The following is a 23,036-nucleotide window of genomic DNA, read 5'->3' on the forward strand; positions in this document are numbered from 1 at the left end:
TACAATATCCCATGAACAGTTATTGCGTTTTTTTAAACTCTGATGTGGAAAAGATACCCCAATGCTGGAAGAATTGTTCTCCAACAGAATACATGCCCAGCCCGCGCAGTACATTGCAGAAGTACTAATGGTTGGGGATTAGTCAATAAAGCACAGACCAGGATCAAATCTGGGTTTAATCTACTGTCTGCATGGCTCTATCGGACACTGGGCAGCTCTGAGCAAGGAGTCATCCAGGTGAGCAAAACAACTGAGCACAGTGCGCTGAGTCCCTCAGCTTACCCCTATTTTATCAGCATTAAAGAGAAAAACATAACACAATGTGACAAATCCAAAATGCAGTGAGACCTGTTGAAGTCTTTGTAACTGATATTCAAGCAGTATGAGCTTCATAAAGAAACTGAACCGTTTATTGGCTTTCAATCTTTTGCTTCAAGGCCTAAGTAGGTCACATTTCAAAGAAATCAAATGTTAGCTTGCATGACCAATCCCATAACCAACCAAACTTGATCATAAATCCCAATATATTATAAATAACAGTAACTGAGGAACATAATTGATCCTTATATGGTCTCTTTAAAAGTATGGTTGACATTTGGAACCTAAATATATCAAATGTAAGTGTATCAAAAGCCAGCCTTATGTAACTGTCGCATTTATATTCCAAACTATTTTCATAAATGCCAAGATATTTTAAACAACTGTAGTCAAAATGGATAACATTAATACACTGCCAATCAAACCTTTAGATTGACACTGGTTTATTCTGTTTACCCAGGATCACCTCATACCAAAAACAAACCTGCTGAGAACTTAACCAATGAAGTGCTGTGGTGAAGCTGATAATGCCCAGATACTTCTTGGGCATGACAAGCACCCTAGACACTGAGTTAACCATCAGTTAATAGTCAGGTGAAAGGAAGGTCAGTCCAGTCAAACACGTGTTCAGCGCTCTGGGCATACTGGGCATAATGGGGATTATTCCAGGTTGATGTCTCCTTCAGCTGTTTGACCCAGGGATTCAGGCCTGATTATGTTCATAGTTTGGTATTTCAGCAATTCACGCAGCCATTTGAGAATGCGCAGTTTGGGACAATGTTAGAGGAGTCTGCACCCTCCCTCTGACCAGTGCTGTCTGACTGAGCTACAGAACACCATGGAGAGCATCACTAATCCAGAGACACTCTCCGGAAGAGTTCTCCTGGAGACCAGTTCCCAAACTGAGGCATAGTTTCCATAATAAATATTTTGACTGGAAGTGGGGAGACCTTGGCTCCAAACTAAATCAGGCAATGTTATCTAGTTTCTCTATATTAGGGAACCAGATAATGTCATGTTTCAATAAATTCACTGCTACCCAGCAGTCTGCTTGCACGCCAATCTTTAGCTGCTGCTCTTCCTCTCTGTCCTCCTTACGCTGTTCCTTAAAACATACCTCTTTGTTTAAGCTTTGATTAAGCTAATATCTCATGTGGCTCAATGTCAAATTTTGCTTAGCAACACTCGGAACGTTGTATTATGTTAAAGATGCCATGTAAATGAAAGTTGCTATTGTTGTATAGAGAGAGTGATTGATACTAGCACAGGTGATGGAGATTAGGTAACATTAGATTTGTGTCACTTAGCTGTACTGCCCAACTAACTAACAAGGGGTCACATACTAAGATAAAAGCAAAAAACTGCGGATGCTGGAAATCCAAAACAGAAACAAAAATATCTGGAAAAACTCAGCAGGTCTGGCAGCATCTGCGGAGAGGAACACAGTTAATGTTTCGAGTCCGAATGACCCTTCAACAGAACTAAGTAAAAATAGAAGAGAGGTGAAATATAAGCTGGTTTAAGGGCGGGGTGGGGGGGGGGGGGGGGGTGGGGGGCAGTTGGGACGAGTAGAGCTGGATAGAGGGCCAGTGATAGATGGAGATAATCAAAAGATGTCACAGACAAAAGGACAAAGAGGTGTTGAAGGTGGTGATATGTGCTAATTAAGGGTAGAAAGCAGGACAAGCAAGGTACAGATAGCCTTAGTGGGGGTGGGGTGGGGTGAAGGAATCAAAAAGGGCTAAAATGTAGTGTTAAAACAATGGATGGAAATACATTTAAAAATAATGGAAGTAGGTGGGAAAAGAAAAATCTATATAAATTATTGGAAAAAATAATTGAGCTTCACTGGAACAATGCAGCAAGCCAAGGACGGACATGTGGGCATGAGAGCAGGGTGGAACAAAACTGGAGGAACAGCACCTCATCTTCCGACTAAGCACTTTACAGCCTTCTGGACTGAATATTGAGTTCAACAATTTTAGATCATGAACTCTCTCCTCCATCCCCACCCCCTTTCTGATTCCCCCCCTTTTTTTTCCAATAATTTATATAGATTTTCCTTTTCCCACTTATTTCCATTATTTTTAAATGTATTTCCATCCATTGTTTTATCTCTACCTTTTAGCCCTTTTTGATTCCTTCACCCCACCCCACCCTCACTAGGGCTATCTGTACCTTGCTTGTCCTGCTTTCTACTCTTAATTAGCACATTCCTCAGATAATATCACCACTTTCAACACCTCTTTGTCCTTTTGTCTGTGACATCTTTTGGTTATCTCCACCTATCACTGGCCCTCTATCCAGCTCTACTTGTCCCAACCCCCCTTAAACCAGCTTATATTTCACCTCTCTTCTATTTTTACTTAGTTCTGTTGAAGGGTCATTTGGACTCGAAACGTTAACTGTGTTCCTCTCCGCAGATGTTGCCAGACCTGCTGAGTTTTTCCAGGTATTTTTGTTTTTGTTTAGGGGTCACATACTATACAGGCCTAGATACTCACTGCTCCAATGTGCCAGCAGCTGCAGGACCACTTACTGAACTGATGCAAAGAGGTAGCAGCGCACTTCCATCCTTACACAGAGTAGCCACCTTCCTCATTTTTCATTCCTAAGAGGGTCCTATGTAGAAGGAGCATCTAGTTAGGAAGTGATTGACACACACCATAAATTCTTACCAAAGCAAAGCACAAAAATGTATTCCCACTGTGAAAAACTCTTACGACACCACTGTTGCTTCAGTTGAAAATTTAGCCATTCAAAAAGAAAAACATAAATGCCTTGAAGCAATTGTGGGCAATGCTCCTTTAAAGATTGTATGTTGATAATGTGCCAAGGTCAGCCCATTACGAGCTACAGGATTTTATGACAGAACGAGAGTGGTAACCTATTTTGGTTAATGGAGCTGTACTCATTTTTGTAATGTCACATAGGTTTCTGAAAAATGTTGGGCCAGCTTACTGAAGCGAAATGTGATTTGCCTGGTGTGTAGTAATCATTTTGAATGTAGGAAGAGATGAAAGTTTGAACTTTAGGGTTGGGACCACAGTGAGAGATCTGCTTCCACAAACTGATACATATCTCTGCAGGACATTGTGGGTGTTTCACACCTTCATTTTCAAATCTTTTTTTTCAAATCAGACCTGCTAATTGATTCATGTTCTTCTGTTGACATCTTTATTTACAGGCACCACAGTATTCCCCACATTCTAAATCTGTTAGCATTTCCCTTGAAATTGCCTGTGACTGTTCAATGAAATTATACAGGGGATTACCATCGTTGAATCTCCTGATTTTCTTTCCCCCAAAGGACTAAGAACCTATGTACATAATTTTGCGCACACAAGAGACTCCCTGTCTCTACAAAAGAAGTGCATTGTCTATTATTAAACTACAGTAACACTCTGAGGCTTGATGACTGCTAAGGGAGATCAGTATTCATCATTGTATATTGTGTTTGTCAACACAATGAACACTGAGACTTGAATTCCACATGGATTCACTTAGTGTTGCAAGAGTAAAAATCAACAAGTTCCTCCTTGTCCCCTATTTACAAAATGTCAGGAATTACAAGTTAATGCATCGGTACAGTTGTATGTTTTGCTGACACAGTTTTGAAAGGAGTCTGCACTGATACATGTTTGTTTGCATGATTGTGCAGATTGATCCAGCAATTGTGATAGCTGAAGTGAAGCACTGGGAGAAACTGGATTGGGATACGTAGGTACCAATCTGCTTTATCTGAGACCGTTGCTTGTGGCATTATTCAACCCTTTATATTTCCTCTCCCAGACATTTGTAATGACTATCATATTAATAGAAATATGTTACCTCATAATCTACATTTGTTTTTACAAGATCTCTGAATCACTTGCAATTATGTTATGCTATTTGCACAGCCTTAAATTCTCCTATCCTGTTGAGGTGGTAATATTTATGCCATTTATATGAAGTTGGGACTAACTCCTATGACAATTGTTTGCCATCTGGGGTGTGAACTCTGCTTCGATTGTTTATTTGGACCTTGATGAACTTTAATTAATGCTGACATAGGGTGCGTCTTACGCATCTAAAATACAACAGTAAATTTAACAATGTTGCAATACTCTTATACTGTAATATAAATTAATTTACCACATGTGAGGATGTAGAAAATAGGTTAGGAATCACAGGAACTGGGTGGTCTAGTGGATTTTCACACTGTTCTTTCAACTCAAGGATGTGGGGTCAAATAATCCAGGTTCCTGGGATTAAAGCCACTGAGACAACCTGTTGGCTATAAAGATTGTACATAAATTGACATCAGGAAATCAGGATTCAGGTCCAAGATCAACGCAAACTTGGCCCACAATTTAGCACAGCTTATAATTACACAGCAACAATTAGATCAATAAGCATGACAATGAAATGGAAAACCACTCTGAATATCGGGGGCTCTGATATATTTGTGGTTCAGGTGGCGAAAGCTTTGTTCTTCATTTTTCCTGACAATAGTTTCAGAAAATTTAACTGTTCTATTCTCACACATCAATATGAGCTGCATATCTCTGTCAAAATCAGTGGTTTACACGCAGGATCTTTACTCTCTATACAAGGACATCGCATCTCCTCCACAGATGGAATCTCAAGGACAGCCCAGCCCAAACTGGGGTCATCCAGTTTGTTCAGCACGTTTTGAATGAAAGTGGTCTATGGAAATTTATCACAGGAGTCAAAGCAATCCATCTAACAACACACAGTGTTGTGACTTGGCTGTCCAATTCAGACTTGGACTTGCAAAGCTGTAAGCTGTTAGATCATGTTAATATCTATTAATAATTAATCAAAAAATGTAAAAGAGAAACAAAGTATCAATCCTGGAACTGTAGCGTGAAATAACTTATGTTGTTGTACCTGCAATTACACTACCAAGTCTGGTGATGCCAATTAATCCCCTTTCCTGATTTAGCCATACCTGAGAGAAAGGCCAGAGAATTATCCAAAATTTCCTAATGGCTAGATTAAAAGTAGCATAGAAGCCATTACACGAGTAGATTATCTACAGTGTCTATGGGCTACAGGAGATCTTGATGTGAGGTGAGGAGGATGGGAAAAATGAAGAAGACATGCTTTCAAGAAGCATATAATGCTATGTGTTCCAATGGAACAATTATATGTCATTTCATTTTAAATCCCTTTGTCGATACTAGATCTGCATGATATCAAGACAGAATATGACTTATTCCTGCAAGAAAGTCAATTATTAGAAAGTCACTTTGTTAACACTGGTCTACACCCACCCTTTGATTAGTTAAGTAGTCCAATGCACAGTACAACAGATAAAAAGGATAAAGCACAAACCTCCCTACCATTGTTTCAGTTGACATAGGTGCGTTTGCAGAAGATTTGTGATTAATGCTGAATTTTGGTGAATGATAATAGTTTTGATTTACTGCCTAATGGAGGAGTTATATATCATAGCCTCTTTCACAATGCTGATTCAGAGGTGCACAATCCAGATTAGAGTTAATTTTACAAAATTGGCAACTGGTATGCAACAATATTCAAAATCAAAATTATTTCAAAATTCAGTTCCACTTAAAGCCATCGCTAACTTTCTGATTAGTGTGGTTCAGGAGTTGCTGACAGCAGTAGGAGGTCTTGTGGCTCAGTAACACCCCTGCCTCTGAGCCATTAACTCCAGTTTCAAGTCCCACTCCAAGACCTGTTAACCATGGGAAGGATGTTTATAATGCGATTCCATAGGTTGATAATCAGCTTACTAATCCTTCCTACTGTTCTCAAAAAGAGTGGGGGTGAGGGTTGGGAAAGTGTGTGTGAAGATGTGAAACAAACATTGACAACAGTTAATTTGCCAGCCTAATACTGTGACCATTGACCTCCCCTATTGTTAAAAAAATTTACGTCAGAAATGCAGTCATTGCTGGTAGTTATATTTGGAAAGTCCATTCAAGCAGTAGGTTCAATTTAACTGTTTTTGTTTCCTCCAAATGCCTTTTCACCAGAATGTTGAAGGCCTTTTATATTGAGGGCATGATCCCAACTGTGCGTGAGGATAGGTGGACATTTCTTTTTCATTTGTTCACCCGCGATGCGGGCTACACTGGCTGCGTCAGCATTTATTGCCCATCCATAGTTGCCCTTGAGAAGGTGGTGGTGAGCTGTCTTCTTGTTCCGCTGCAGTGCATGTGGTGTAGGTACACCCATAGGGCTGTTAGGAGGGGAGATCCAGGATTTTGACCCAACGACAGTGAAGGAACCAAGTCAGGATGGTGAGTGACTTGGAGGGGAACTTCCAGGTGGTGGTATTCTCATGTGTCTGCTGCCCTTGTCCTTCTAGATGGTAGTGGGTTTGGAAGGTGCTGTCGAAGGAGCCTTGGTGAATTCCTGCAGTGCATTTTGTAGATGGTACACACTGCTGCTACTTATTTACATTATTGATAAGTAAGTAAGCCAATGTCTCACAGAAACCATCTCTTAAAACTAATGAGAAAATGACCTTTTCTGATGAAGGTCAGGAAATGAGTTGGTATTTCTTGGAGCCTTCTCCAATTGCCTCATTCAATTCCTTTGATGAGACATCATTATCACCAGCTTTAATATTAAGGAAAAAAATCATTAATTTAACAATAGGTGTTCCTGACAAGTAACCTTCATTTTATCATTGCCTTTCAATTAGGCAAAGTTTCTATTTTGTGGAGATTTAAATCCCTTATGGTTGATGTACAAAATCTATCTGTTATTACAGATGTCCATTTCTATTTCATCAATAATATTCCAGATTCTGAACTGATGAATCAAGACACTAATGAATTTTTTGGTGTCTTAACCAAATAAACACTAAAAACATTCTAACGCAACTGCCCAATTAACGGAACTAGGTACAGGTGATATATGTGATGAGTGGTTGAAAGGATTAAGTTTCCTGATCTGAATTTGGCTCAGTTTGTGACTTTTTTCAGAAGGCCCCAGACCTCACTGATAAAACAAATGATTCACCCTTGATATTAACTTTATCAGATGAATGGGGGTGAAGATCACATTTATTTTGTTAGTTTATTCTTCCAAGTTGTAAAGAACAAAGAATTTTGACATATTTCCTTAGCGTGCTTTTGTGATAACACAGGAAAAGAATTACCTTCTTTCCAATATTCATGCTGCTCATTCAAAGAACAAAACTAAACTGTGTAGTGCACAACAGGCAAAACCAGTTTAGTTGCGATTAAAGCAGGTATTTCTCGCATGTAACTCATTGAAAAGATAACATACAGGAAAAGCCTCATTATTCCCCCATACTGAGATTATGTAGGGGCTTGATATGGAGTTTCAATGGGAGATAGAGCCAGAATAACAGAGAATAAGCCTGCAGAGGTCACAACAAGGCTTTATAAAGGTCAGACCACAATGAGCGTACAATGTTTAAAACTGGACATGATGCCAGAAAAAGGTTGTACATGCATGGGAGGGAATGCAGAGAAGAGCAATAAGAATGGTTTTGAGGGATGAGTAAGTATTAGAGAAGGCCAGGCTGTACAGTTTAGAGGGAAGATTAAGGATGGCTTCACTGAGGAATGTAAAATATTAAATGCTATAAATTAATCCGGAATGTCCTGTCAAAGTAGGCCAACTTGGTAAAGTTAGATTACGTAAATTAATTTAGAGAAAAGTATAGTTAAAACAGATAGTAGAAAGAATTTATTTTCTCCAAAGGTTCTGCCAGACAAGGTTGTAGAAAGCAAATAAGAGCAGCAATTCAAAATATAGTTAATGTAAGCAGAAGTAACTAAACTGCTATTAGGGTGAGCTTCAATAGGCTAGTGATCTTTCAATAAGAGCATACTAAATATGAGCAGGAGGAAGCCATTTGGCCTCTTCAGCCTGCTCGACTATTCAAAAAGATCATGGCCAATCTAAGTGTGGCCTTAACAAAACCAAAAATACCTGGAAAAACTCAGCAGGTCTGGCAGCATCTGCGGAGGGGAACACAGTTAACGTTTCGAGTCCGAATGACCCTTCAACAGAACTAAGTAAAAATAGAAAAGAGGTGAAATATAAGCTGGTTTGGGGAGCGGTGAGGTTGTGACAAGTAGAGCTAGATAGAGGGCCAGTGATAGGTGGAGTTAACCAAAAGATGTCATAGACAAAAGGACAAAGAGGTGTTGAAGGTGGTGATATTATCTAAGGAATGTGCTAATTAAGGGTAGAAAGCAGGACAAGCAAGGTACAGATAGCCCTAGTGAGGGTGGGGTGGGGTGAAGGAATCAAAAAGGGCTAAAGGTAGAGATAAAACAATGGATAGAAATAAATTTAAAAATAATGGAAATAGGTGGGAAAAGGAAAATCTATATAAATTATTCGAAAAAAAAAGGGGTGGAATCGGAAAGGGGATGGGGATGGAGGAGAGAGTTCATGATCTAAAATTGTTGAACTCAATATTCAGTCCGGAAGGCTGTAAAGTGCCTAGTCGGAAGATGAGGTGCTGTTCCTCCAGTTTGCGTTGAGCTTCACTGGAACAATGCAGCAGGCCAAGGACGGACATGTGGGCATGAGAGCAGGGTGGAGTGTTAAAATGGCAAGTGACAGGGAGGTCTGGGTAATGCTTGCGGACAGACCGAAGGTGTTCTGCAAAGCGGTCACCCAGTCTGCGTTTGGTCTCTCCAATGTAGAGGAAACTGCATCGGGAGCAACGAATGCACTAGACTAAATTGAGGATAGTGCAAGTGAAATGCTGCTTCACTTGAAAGGAGTGTTTGGGCCCTTGGACGGTGAGGAGAGGGGAAGTAAAGGGACAGGTGTTGCACCTTCTGTGGTTGCATGGGAAGGTGCTGTGTGAGGGGTTTGAGGTGTAGGGGGTGATGGATGTGTGGACCAGGGTGTCCCGGAGGGAACGATCCCGATCGTGTCAGCCTGTTCCTGCCCCACGGAACTCGTTTCTTGCTATCTTGACTCCATTCTCTCTCCCCTTGTCCACTCCCTTCCCACCTACATTCATGATTCCTCTGACACCCTACATCATATCAACAATTTCCAGTTCCCTGGTCCCAACCACCTCCTCTTCACCATGGATGTCCAATCCCTCTACACCTCCATCCCCCACAGGGATGGTCTGATGGATCTCCGCTTCTTCCTCGAACAGAGACCCGAACAATCCCCATCCATCACTACTCTCCTCCGTCTGGTTGAACTTGTTCTCACTCTGAACAATTTCTCCTTAAACTCCTCTCACTTCCTCCAAATAAAAGGTGTGGCTATGGGTACCCGCATGGGCCCCAGCTATGCCTGTCTCTTTATGGGGTATGTGGAGCATTCCTTGTTCCAGTCCTATTCCGGCCCCCTCCCACAACTCTTTCTCCGGTACATCGATGATTACTTTGGTGCTGCTTTATGCTCTCGTCTAGACCTGGAAAAATGTATTAATTTTGCGTCCAATTTCCACCTCTCCATCATTTTCACATGGTCCATCTCTGACACTTCCCTTCCCTTCCTTGACCTCTCTGTCTCAATTTCTGGTGATAGACTGTCCACCAATATTCATTACAAGCCTACCGATTCCCACAGCTACCTCGACTACAGCTCCTAACAACCCGCTTCCTGTAAGGATTCCATCCCATTCTCTCAGTTCCTTCACCTCCGTTGCATCTGTTCTGATGATGCCACTTTCAAAAACAGTTCCTCCGATATGTCTTCCTTCATCCTTAACCGAGGTTTTCCATCCACGGTCCACCCTCAACCGTGTCTGGCCCATCTCCCGTGCATCCGCCCTCACACCTTCCTCTCCCTCCCAGAGACATGATAGGGTCCCTCTTGTCCTCACTTATCACCCCACCAGCCTCCGCATTCAAAGGATCATCCTCCGCCATTTCCGCCAACTCCAGCATGATGCCACTACCAAACACATCTTCCCTCATTCCCCCGGCGGCATTCCGCAGGGATCGTTCCCTCTGGGACACCCTGGTCTACTCCTCCATCACCCTCTACACCTCAACCCCCTCCCACGGCACCTTCCTGTGCAACTGCAGAAGGTGCAACACCTGCCCCTTTACTTCCCCTCTCCTCACCGTCCAAAGTCCCAAAAATTCCTTTCAAGTGAAGCAGCATTTCACTTGCACTACCCTCAATTTGGTCTACTGCATTCATTGCTCCCAATGCGGTTTCCTCTACATTGGAGAGACCAAACGCAGACTGGGTGACCGCTTTGCAGAACACCTTTGGTCTGTCCGCAAGCATTACCCAGACCTCCCTGTTGCTTGCCATTTCAACACTCCACCCTGCTCTCATGCCCACATGTCCGTCCTTGGCTTGCTGCATTGTTCCAGTGAAGCTCAACGCAAACTGGAGGAACAGCACCTCATCTTCCGACTAGGCACTTTACAGCCTTCCGGACTGAATATTGAGTTCAACAATTTTAGATCATGAACTCTCTCCTCCATCCCCACCCCCTTTCTGATACCCCCCCCCCTTTTTTCCAATAATTTATATAGATCTTTCTTTTCCCACCTATTTCCCTTATTTTTAAATGTCTTTCCATCCAATGTTTTATCTCTACCTTTTAGCCTTTTTTGATTCCTTCACCCCACCCCACCCCCACTAGGGCTATCTGTACCTTGCTTGTCCTGCTTTCTAACCTTAATTAGCACATTCCTTAGATAATATCACCACCTTCAACACCTCTGTCCTTTTGTCTATGACATCTTTTGATTATCTCCACCTATCACTGGCCCTCTAACCAGCTCTACTTGTCCCACCCCCCCTTAAACCAGCTTATATTTCACCTCTCTTCTATTTTTACTTAGTTCTGTTGAAGGGTCATTCGGACTTGAAATGTTAACTGTGTTCCTCTCTGCAAATGCTGCCAGACCTGCTGAGCTTTTCCAGGTATTTTTTTTTGGATTTCCAGCATCCGCAGTGTTTTACTTTTATAATTGTGGCCTTAATCCATTTTCCTGCCTGTCACATAACCTTTGACTCCCTTGTAGATCAAGGATCTGTCAAACCCAGCCCTGAATATATTCAATAACCCAGCCCCCACTGCTGTCTGAGGTGGAGAAATTTTTAAAGGTTAATGATACTTTTTGAGAAGAAATTCCTCTTCATCTCCATCTTAAATGAGAGACCCCATGGGCTGAACGTTTAGCTTGGCGGGTGGGCGCATGCCCGACCCGACCGAGCGTAAAATAACACGTGATGACCTCAGGCGAGAGTCGCGCCGTTATTGTGCACTTGCGCGATATTTCAGTCAGCAGCACGCCTGCCAACAATTAAAAAGCCTGTTATGGCCATTAAAGAGGCAATTAAAAGTAATTTTTTGCTGCCTGTCTGACCTTACGATTGGCAGGCAGGCAAAAAGGCCAAGCGACCTTTGCATTTTTTGGAGCCCTCATCCACAGGCGGGATGAGGTTTCCAACATCAAATAAAAATAAAATAAAAATGTTAAAATTTATTTAAGAACATGCCCCTACTCATGTGACAGAGTCACATGAGGGGACAAGTTTTATAACATTTTTAAGATCTTAATTTTTGATTCTGAATACTGTTCATCTCCCTGAGGCACGGAGCTGCCTCGGGGAGGTTTTCAAGCGCGCACCCATGCACAGGCGCGAAGATCACGTTCACCTCCTCCTCCCCTGCCACACAGGCAGTGCTGAGCACTGCCGCTCACATTTCCCGCTCGGCGGGCCTTAGTGTGAAATTGCGGTGCGGCCCCGATCGCAGGTGGGTGTTGACTTCCCGATCGCCCCTGGCCGCCCCCACCGACAAGGACAAAATTCTGCCCCATATTTTGAAACAGTGGCCCCTAGTTCTAGATTCCCCCCCACGAGGGGAAACATCCTGTCAGGCCCTCTCAGAACCTAATATGTTTCAATAAGATCACATCTCATTCTTCTAAACTCCATTGAGCATAAGCCCAATCTGCTCAGCCTTTCCCCTTAAGACAACCCCTCCATCCCAGGAATCAACCTAGTGAACTGCCTCCAATGCAAGTATACCCATCTTTAATTTGGGAGGCCCAAACTGTGCACAGTAGACTGGACAGGTCCCTCTAATGCCCAATACAGTAATTGAGCTTAACACATCGATGCCGAAGGACTGGGATATGACAGCATTCAAACTTAATTCATCATGGATTTTCTAATTTCACATGAATTCATTGAGCAGACTGTGCTGCACTTTCTCTTCACGTGTGATGCCACTCCATGAAAAGCTGCCCGGCATTTTTAGGCTTGTAACAGACTGATACCAGTTCCATACAGTTTTTGTGATTTATCAGATTGATTTTAATAGATATCTGCGGAAAGTACTTCTGATAATGCAACGTGTGTGTGACTGAAGGGCAACTCTAAGACTTCATTCCAATTAAAATGCAGCAAGTTTCAATGGGGAAACTTGGCCTGTGTCTGTCATGTGAAACCGGTTGAAAAGCTAATCATCAACTGGTCTTATACCATGCCCAATTTCCTTTTCCTCCAGGAGTCACATTAGAGGTTTCCTGGTAGGATTCATTACAACTTTCAAGAGGGAAACAGATATATACTTAAAAAGGAAAAGTGTGCACTTCCCCTGTGTTTTGGCAATAAACAGCCTAATCAACAGACCTTAAAATGACTGCTGTTGGTGGCTCCTAATGTTAAGGGTTATATTTTTGTGGAACCAGGAGGAGAAGGAGTGCTCTACAAAATGACCGTATGTCACTGCCAGCCTTGGTTGCCACCCTTGCATTCGCCTCCCCACTCCCAGGGCCTACCCTCAGGCTGGCACACTGTTTGAACCATCCGCTGTTGCACTGGGTTGAGCTATAGCAGGAAGCTGGTTCAAGGCATGGAGCCCACCAGCAGGATTTAAATGAGGCCCAAGTTCAAAATGGCCCCAGCTTCCTCAATCGCTTGACGGCTGGATGGCCAGCATGTTCCACTGATTGGCTGCCACAGAGTAAAACTTGGCCTCATTAATTGTGCACAACTGCTTGGCAAAATATGTAAGGGCAACAGAGTGCCTTTCAGTTCCTGCTGATCATCTGAATGAAGGAAAATTGCCGACGAGGCATTGAAACCTCCAATTACTTGTAATCTTCAAAGTGTTAAATGCCAGTGGGAATTCTGATATTTAAAGGTTTTCAATTAACTTCATTTTCCATTGACACAAATGACAAATGGAATTTCACAATCTATTGGCGTGAGGGTAATGTCACTGGTATTGCAAAAGCATGCTCCAGATACAAGAAGTCACAGGTGGCCGTATGAACTGACAAAAGCACCTTCCTTCTGCATAATAAATACCAAAAATTAATTTCAGAAGTGATGCATTGAAACACATTTACTCAGCAGGCAGAAATAAAAATAGGCAGCACACATTTCACTGTGGAACATACGGCAATATATCCATATGAGTGCAACATTGATATAGCTCCTTTAGCATCGTAACATATTACAAGGCACTTCACAGGAGAATTATCAGGCAGAATTTGACAACAAACCAATTATAAGAAGATATTAGGACAGATAAGCAAAAGCTTAGTCAAACAGGCAGACTTTAAGGAGTGTCTTGAAGGAAGGGAGAGATGTAGAGAGGTGCAGAGGTTTAGGGAATTCCAGACTATAGGGCCCAAGCAGCTGAAGACCACCAATGGAGGAGCAATTAAAATCAAGTTTATGGATGGTGGAGGATGGGCTGAATGGCTTCCTTCTGTGCTGCAAAGACTCTAAGGCTGGGATTTTCCAGCCCTGCCTGTGCCAGGGTCATCCGGGCCCACCTGCTACATCCCTTGTGGCAGGTTCCGCCATAGCAGGGCCAGCAAATCCCGGCCTATGACTCTATGGGAGGCCCACTAGAAGAGCATTGGAATAGTTGAGGTTAGAGGTAGTTGAGGCATGGTTGAGACTTTCAGCAGCAGATACACTGAGGGAAGAGCAGAGTTGGATGGTATTCTGGAAGTGGAAGTAGGTGGCCTTGGAAATGAAGCTGATACGATGTAAAATGCTCATCACCAAGTCCAGTGCAACACAATTGTTGTGAACAGTCTGGCTGAAGCTCAGACAGTTGCCATGGAGTCAGTGGCTAGGGAATGGAGTTCGTTGCGGGGGCTGAACCAAGATAATGGTTTCAGTCTTCCCAAATTTAGTTGGAGGAAATTTCTGCTCAGCCAGCTCTGCATGTCAGGTAAGCAGAGCGTCAAATTAGAGATAGCTGTTAGTAGGGCGATGGGAAGTGGTGCAGTAGTGACGAGGGTGCAAGAGAACTGATGGTGAGATAGTGCTGGGTGTCATCAGCATAATGCATATGGAATCTGACCTCGTTTTTCTGGATGATGTCACCTAAGGACAGCATGTAAATGAGAAATCGGAGGTGGCCAAGGATAGACCTCAGTGAATGAAATATTGGAATCATAGAATGTTGTGTAACCTGAGAGGGCAGGTCTTTTAATTCTGTACGCCCCTTCAAATAATAGTTACTCTACTTACAGAAAAGCAGTTGCTATCCTATAGGCAGCATTTAACTGATAAAATATAATGATAGAAAGTAATTTCTTGATCTCTGCAAACCATCTAATGGCATTTCTGCCTCATTTGGTCACTCAGCAAACAGAAAAAAAATGCTAGTTGACAGGATTTCAAATTCCAGGTTCTATCTAATATTTTATGTGCAAAGTGAAATTGGAATTCTTCGACTTGACAGTTGGGTATCACTTTAGTGAACAACCTGACATGATGTTGCATCACTAATATGATGAAGATCGCCCAGATTTTCATTCCCGGGTCGGGTGCGCAGAGTCAGGGCATTTCCTGGCTCAGCAAACCCAACCTTTAAAAATGTCCGCCCACTGGTTGGGTTTTTGGTCGGGTTGCAGGGGTGATGGGGGGGAGGCAGGTTGAAATAGGAGTCAGGGCGCGTGACCCCGGAATGAATGTGGAGTCTGCCAGGCGTGGAGTCAGGCTAGGTGTTCTGGCACTGGTTTAAATAAAAGAAAGAGTCAAACAAAGAACAGCCCTCCAGCCCTCACCCATCATTCCCCCCACACATTTCCACATATCCCCTATGCCCCATCCATACCAACCTATGCCACCCATCCACTCCCATGCACCTCATACTCCCTATGCCAACTCATGCCACTCTATCCACCCTCCCCATAACCCCTATGCAAACCTATGTCAGTCTACCCACCTCCCATGACCCCTCATAAGCCAATGCAAAGTTGGTGCCAATCCATTCCAACCCATGGCTCCCACCCATCACCCTTTGCCCTTACCCCCTCCATGCCAACTCACCTAGTATTCTTGGACACTTCCTTGACAACTTTGACAGCTGGGGAGTTCTTTAACATCTGGGCAGTTTCAATGAGTTTGTGTGTAAAAAGTGCATGTTCGCTTTTAACAATCCCAAAGGGTGCCTTACCTCTCCCAAAGGGGTGCTGGGACCCTAACTACAGGGGTGAGCAACTTATCTCTCCAAAGGGGTATCTTGGGTATCCAAACAAATCCACCAAGCTCAAGCTTCCTCTTACCTGGTCTAATTTGCATACTCCAGGTTTCACACTCTTGGCCTACAAAAATCCCACTTCAGTGTAGGCAGCTGGTGATTTAAATAGCCAGCTGTTTCTGTACACGGTGCATGTGCAAACCCTGGACTGACTCCACTTCTGCCTCTTCGAAAATGGGAAATGCCGGATCGGGGGCGGGACTTAGAAATTTTGGCCATTTCCAGGATTTTCCCCATGACGGAGAGCCTTTCCATCATGGCAAAAATCTGGGCCAATGTGTTTCTGTTGCTATCTTGTTTTGGTGATCTGGATACACAGAAATGATAATGGCTATCATCCAGTCAACAACAATGAAGAGTTTATGATTAATTTGGAGCCTGTGATTCTACTGAGAACTGTAATTACTTAAGAGGTGCAATAATTACTGTGCGACGATGGTAACTATTTCATTCAGGGGCACTCCGAAACCACTCAGGAGGCACGCAGGAACACCTCCCAATTTCATGTATGGCCAGTCCATTCCTGATTTCATTCACCTTTGTTATAACATCCAACTAATTCTACCATGGGAGTAGCACCAGTGGCCCAGCTGGTAGCATTCCTGCCTCTGAGTTAGATGGTTGTGGCTCAAATTCTACACCAGGACTGTCAGAGATGCTGTTTCTCAGAGGCCTTGAATGCTCTTCAGGAGACATAAAAGATCCCTTAGTGTCATTTTGAAGAAGAACAGTGGAGTTTTTCCTCCCCAATATTGATCCCTCAATAATCATCACAAAAACAGATTATCTGGTCATTATCACATTGCTGTTTGTGGGATTTTGCTATGCATATTACATATTTACTGTTGTGTTTCCTATGTTACAACAGTGACGAAACTTCAAAAGTACTTAAGCACTTTGAGACATCCTGTGATCATGAAAAGTGCTATATAAAGGCAATTCTTTTTTTCAGTGATTCTGAGGATTTGCCTTACTAAAGCTAAGAAACAATGGCTTGGGCACAGTATTTGAAATCAGTTGTTATTGATCTGGTGCAGTGTGTTGATATAATAGATTATTACTTGTTGACAAGCTGGCAGATTGCTATCTTTGATGTATAGTCCAAGATCAAAAGACATCTGTTCAGGTGTAACTTGCAATGTATTCTCAAATCTGGGTGAAACTATGGTTTAAAGATGTGGAAACTCACTGGATGGGACTTTGTACAGTCCTTCCATTGTGGGTTGGAATGGTTGGGGTGTGGTGGCTGGATTTCTGCTGGTAAGAGTCGTGCCCCTGACACCTGGCCTTCTGCACTTGAGATCATTTACATTTTGAAGGCAGGGAGTCATGCCAGAGTGGAGGGGGTGGGGTGGGGTGGAGTGGGGGAGTGTTGGGGGTCAGGGCTGTTCTACTCAGGCCTTGATTGGAGATCCAAGCAGCCTCCGTCTTACCTGGAAGATTAAAAGAGGTGTTCTTTAATTTTACAGCCTCTCTTAATTCTGTACAAGGTAATACTCTGGTCCTAGTACAATAAAGAATTGGCTGTGCACTTCTCTGATGGCCATAGAATGCTGACCAGCTAGGTCTACTGGGTGTTTTTTGTGGTGTTTAAGTAAAGCAAATTATGGTTAATAAGATTTTTTAAATACACTTGGGAAATGGAGTGAAGCAGCACATTCCCAAGCAACCTTCTGCTCCAGGCTGAATGGGAAATCAGTACAGGATGGCAGGGAACCTGGGACAGCATTTCTTCTAAACATTTCTAAAATGTCCCAGTCTACTGTTTCAGGAAAATGAGGTGGCCCACCTGAAGAAAGGATGAAGTTCCCCATTTTACTTTTGTTCAAATGACATCCATGAATGGAGTCAAAGTTACAGCTGCTGGAATTTGCAAGATTTAAAAATGTTATAGTTACTGAGAGGACAGAGCAAATTTTGAACCTCTCGCCAGGTGAAGGGCCTGCTGAGCATGAAACAGTAATGCAACTCTACAGATGTTCCATTAGGCCTGATTTATTTCTATGGTGTTAGCGTCGCCCTAAGTTATCGGCAAAGGCTTGGACATTTAAGGAGAATGATGCTAAGGTCTGTTTGTTGATAGATTTAAAGATTCAGGGTATGTTCGACCAAGAAGCAGCCAAAAGCTGTTCTGTCTCTTTAACTGCTTGTTGACAATTATGGATTTCCTCTTTATCTGTTTGCATCTTGTGGCTTGCGAGGTCTTTTTATGTATCCAAGTAGTCAGGGTGATAATGTCCTGTACATTCGTTCAAACTGAGAGCCAATCGTGCTGCTTCTTATCAGCGAAGCAGAATGTTTGACAGCCAACAAGTGATGCCTGAAGCCTACAGCCTGCACCCCATTAGACAGACAACAGGAATGACTTCTCTTGATCCTTAAGCCTTTTGTTTATAGTCCCAAACAGTTCCCTCTGGCCTCCAGTGAAAGGCCTAATGACTTATAGTTTGAATTTTGGCTCAGTTCAGACTTGCACATGCACCATGCAACTGTAGACTTACAAGCCTGCATTGAGTCACACTGTATGAGTACAACTTTAAAAGATCTAATTATCACCTATGATCAACATCCTTGGTTGTTTTCGCATTCATGTTAAAGGTGGAGCATGTTTCAACATAAATGATAATTGCTGCTTTGAGTCAGTGACGTTTTTATTTAATGAGGGTCTGTAACCTTGTTGCCTCTTAAACAATAGACTCCATGGAAAAGTACGGGAGCTGAAATTGTGAAAATCTTAATATTTAACTTGATTTTGTTCAGCTGACATGCATCTACCTTGCTGTTTTCTTGCTGTCAAGCTCCCCGTTTACCTGTATCAAACACCAGTACCTGTTTTATGAGGCAGCAATGACTCAGCATAGGACATTGTTCTGAGAAATCGTGTTTAAGATCTGACCTGTCCTGTTTCCACTAACATTGCAATTGTTATATGTATTCTTCCTCCACAAACTTTTAAGTTTAACCAACAAAAAGTCTGATGCTATGAAAATCAAAATGGTTGCGCCCATCTTGGCTGAACCTGACAAGTGTAAATTTTATAATCATTTTAGCATTAGGTGTTCCGTTGTACACAGATTTTGCTTCATGATCAGCTTAATGGCTGAATGTATTAATGGAGGCATATCTTTTGGAAGATTAGAGGTTTGACTGCAAGCAGAACAAGATGACTTCCAAGCAAACCCACATGAAGCCACTGGCACTCAACAATTTCCACATTACAATGCAAGACACTCTCAGAGGAAGGATATTCCATAGAATTTAATGATGGAGCCTCACTCACCCACTGTTAACAAACAGCTGTCTTCCAATTGCAGTGCCAAAGCCACATAAAAATGACTAAGAATCACTCTCCCATGTAATGGGAATGCAATCCTGTATCCAATCAAATATGGGATTGATTATGCTTTTCATTAAATTATCGATTTCTCGATGCCACAATCAGCTAGTATCCTTTATGACAGAATTCCTAGAATCTGGATATTTAAAATGTGAGGATAACATTACGATAACCGTACAGCAATGAAGAAGTTCAATTGTAGCTCCACTTGATAGTTATGTATGAAATCTTAGACGAAAAAGAAATCAACCACATGCAATGTACTTAGTAGTCACCGTGAGTTACGTGGGTCTTACTCACCACTGGGATGAAAGCACAAACCCACACATAACCATGAGCCACAAATGTGTCATATGTTTTCAATTTAATAAGGAGCAGAAGGAAAACTGAAATAGATTTTGTTTTAACTGAAAACTTCTCTTTATTTAACAAACGTATCATCAAATTACACTAGAGGCCCCACCGCATTTCATTGATGCCACATGAAGAAACTACCCATCACTGCTGGCACTGCTGATTTTTTGCGATGGACCTTCCACCAGGCGGCTGGATCAGATAAAAGACCCAAGTAATAGCCTGCATTCAGACCACAGATATGCTCCCAGAGCCTTCTGATGACTTTTTAATATGGCAATGGTAAAAGTAACATTCATTATATAACAGTACACTGAAATAACACTGGAATTAAATTCCTCAGTTGCACCCACATAGGATTTCCTTTCAGTTCCACTGTCACTATTAATATAATCCTTCAAGCTTCAACTGACTTTAAAAATAAAGTAGTTCCGCCTCTGAACAAGCATCTGAGCTCTGCGCCACTGCTAACATGCCAATGTTCTTGCAAGCCCTAACCACAAATGGGCCACATTCCAATTGGCTTTTGAACCATATTTGAACATTTCTTTCCTTATTTTCAGCAAACAGAAAGGAAATGGCCCCTTAAACTTCCTGCATCATATATCCTGATTCCAGTGTAGATGGGGAATTACCTTTACGAACTGTGCATGCCAGATTTGAGTTACTTAGCAGCTTGTACTGGTATGCATTGAGATGATTAACGTCCTGTTCATATGAGTAAGAAAATCTATGACAAAAGCATTTAAAGATTTTTTAAACTATTAAAAGTCCATGGTGAGTGTTTTTACTTTCTGAGGCGAAAATAGAAAACAGATGGTAGAGGAATTTATGAGATGCAACTTAATTCATTAAGTGATAATTCATGAGTGACAGGAGTACATTTATGGTCAGTCATTTTCCACATTCTACATTGCATGTTTATGCAGCAGTTACTATTCAAATTAAAATGTTGAGAATTGGATGCAAATTATTCTTTTAAATAGGGGTCGAATTGACCCAAGAATGTAGAAAGATGCTATTGACATCACGGAGAATACTCCACAGAGTTGATGGTATTACATCATTGGTGGGATAGTCCAGGTCTCGGTGGCAGGAGGGAGGCGGGGGTGCTGGGAGAACAGCAGGGAGCCACTTCAGGATGGCTTTCAAGCGCATTCCTGCAGCCAAGGATATTTCTTGAGGATGGTATGGCATGTGGATCGGCTGCCCACTCAACAGAGGCAATCAACCAATTCAAGTAATAAAGGCCTCAAATTAGGGTCAATTTTTCACGCTTGCCGGCATTTTTTCTCCCAGTTTCATCCAGAAATTCATTTTCACCCAGGGGCTTGTGGGGGTTTGGAACTCACTGCCTGAAAGGGTAGTAGAGGCAGAAACCCTCAACTCATTTAAAAGGTGTCTGGATATGCACTTCAAGTGTCGTAACCTGCAGGGCTATGGACCAAATGCTGGAAAGTGGGATTAGGCTGGGTGGCTCATTTTTTGACCAGTGCAGACATGATGGAACAAGTGGCCTCTTTCTGTGCCTTAAACTATGATTCTATTTTGCCAACAGCGAAGTGGCCTCTTGATGTTATGGGGTCTGCCAGCTTTGCGGAGGCATTTCGTGAGACTACCGGAGCCGGAGGTTCTATTCCCCAACTGGGGGGCCGCGGCCAGGGGAAGACATCCCTGCACCTCGGCGCCAGGGGACCAGCCAGAGATGTTTCCCTTCCATAAGAGGGCCCTGCCTGCTTGGCCCCTCCGAATGTTTATTTATTACTTGCCGCTCTGAGAGCACCTCTTGACCTCCGGCCTGCCTCAGCAGCATCCACCTCTGCCAATGGGGCTGCCGAGGCTTCAGGATTAGACCAGCAGCATCAGGAGCCCGGCAATGCCAAACTTTGAGGCAGCCAAGTAGGAAACCACTTCCAGGAAATTCGCTCTGCCGGCCTGGCTTCTGGCAGGTGCAGAAACAGATGGTCTGGGTTCATTTGGTCCCAACATCGGAGCCTCAACCATCTGCATTAAAATTCAGCACCATGTATCATACAGTGTAGTATTATGTAAGGTCACATGCACCATTTGAGGGGTTAGTCTTTTTTTTTGCTTTTGTAAATTTTACACTCATCAAAGGGATAGTAACATTGGAAAATGGAATACCTTTCCAGTTTGGACACTGCCACTTCTGGGATTTTTGACTGGCTGAGATGGAATTTTGGAAGGAATTACATTAAGATGACGCTATTAAATTGTTTGCCTTGCAAGATGTGAAATCCATAATTCACAGCTTCCAAGAATGCCGAGTAGATTCATGTGAAGTGTCTATCTGGAATAGTGTTTCCCGCGTAAGCTTGAGACAATGGAGGTTTGTTAAAACCATTCCAGCTTCATGAGTGATACGTTAGAATGACTTCATTCATCTGAACTAAGTGAAAGTCAGCTGTGTGGAGTCCAGCCCTTGAGGGACTGAAACAGATTTGATTGGCAGTCCAAAAAGCAAACTCCTGGAGCAATTGGCAAGCAGCAAAGGGGGGTTCATGAGGGGGTGGAGGGGGGTGGGGGGGGGTCATGGGGCTCTCATCTAGCCTAAAAATGAGAAACAATCTGCACAAAGCCTAAAGGAAATCAGTCATAAGAGAGCAAGAGATCCTTGCTTTCTGTTTAATGCTGCATTGGCTTCAAATGGTATAAGAGACTAATGTCTATGGTAACAGATTAAAGTTGAAAGTTCAAGTCCCAGACAGCAAATTACGAAATTGAGGTTTAAAAAAAAAACTGTCAGTGCATGGGATAACACCAAATGAAAATGGCCATGCTGGCTGCCAGCGTTTCACCCAATCTATCAGTTTCTTGATAGGCACTTTCAATTAAAATTGTACCCACCTCCTCCCACATGCACCTACACACCCCCCACCGCACCCCCCCCCACACCCCCATGTCAGCATTAGTATCTTCCAAGTCAACTAAAGTATGGTTAAATGCAGAATACAGCTTCTGCCTTCTGCTCTACACTGTGACTGTATGTCAATTTCAGAAAAGGGCAAGATTGACAATTTTGTTTTACCGTGTATCTCTAAGTGGAATTGACAATTCAGTGACAAATTAGACCCAGTTTTTTCCTATAAGCCATTGTCCACTAGAAAGTCAATAGAGCATGAGTACAGCCAGGGGATAGAGATCTAAATATGATGAGTGTGTGTTGAATTTGTACTGAGGTCCCAGAAAGGCCAGTGTTTAATTTACTGCAACATCTCAAGGGCCATGTTTTAATTGCTGTTGGATGTGTTTGAATTTCCCAACCATTGTCTATGATCTGTCTGTCACTGTGCAAGAGCTGGATTCTAAGATTACCATGAATCCTATTCAAATGAACATGGGCTAATGGGAAGCATGAAAATAGAACCTGCTTTAGGAAGGATGGAGCGGCTACAGAAGAGATTTACCAGAATGGTTCTAAGGCTTACAGTTATGTGGATAAACTGGATTAGTTGGGGTTGTCCACTTTAAAGCAGGGAAGGCTAAGGGGAGATTTGATAGAAGTGTTCAAAATCATGAGGGGCTTAGACAGAG

The 23,036-nt window shown here is 42.7% G+C and overlaps 1 long non-coding RNA gene across 2 annotated transcripts in view; it reads right to left on the reverse strand.

Moving 5' to 3' along the window:
• Positions 1-23,036, reverse strand: part of LOC121280527 — an 85,933-nt gene that overhangs the window by 11,720 nt on the left and 51,177 nt on the right. For both annotated transcript variants that reach the window (XR_005943631.1, XR_005943630.1), the window contains exons 3-4: positions 4,453-4,594; positions 2,858-2,940 (exon numbers count right to left, since the gene is read on the reverse strand). This is a non-coding gene — a long non-coding RNA (uncharacterized LOC121280527). The remainder of the gene's footprint in view (positions 1-2,857; positions 2,941-4,452; positions 4,595-23,036) is intronic.

This window comes from Carcharodon carcharias, chromosome 7 (genome assembly GCF_017639515.1).
Source record: "Carcharodon carcharias isolate sCarCar2 chromosome 7, sCarCar2.pri, whole genome shotgun sequence".
Lineage (NCBI taxonomy): Eukaryota > Metazoa > Chordata > Chondrichthyes > Lamniformes > Lamnidae > Carcharodon > Carcharodon carcharias.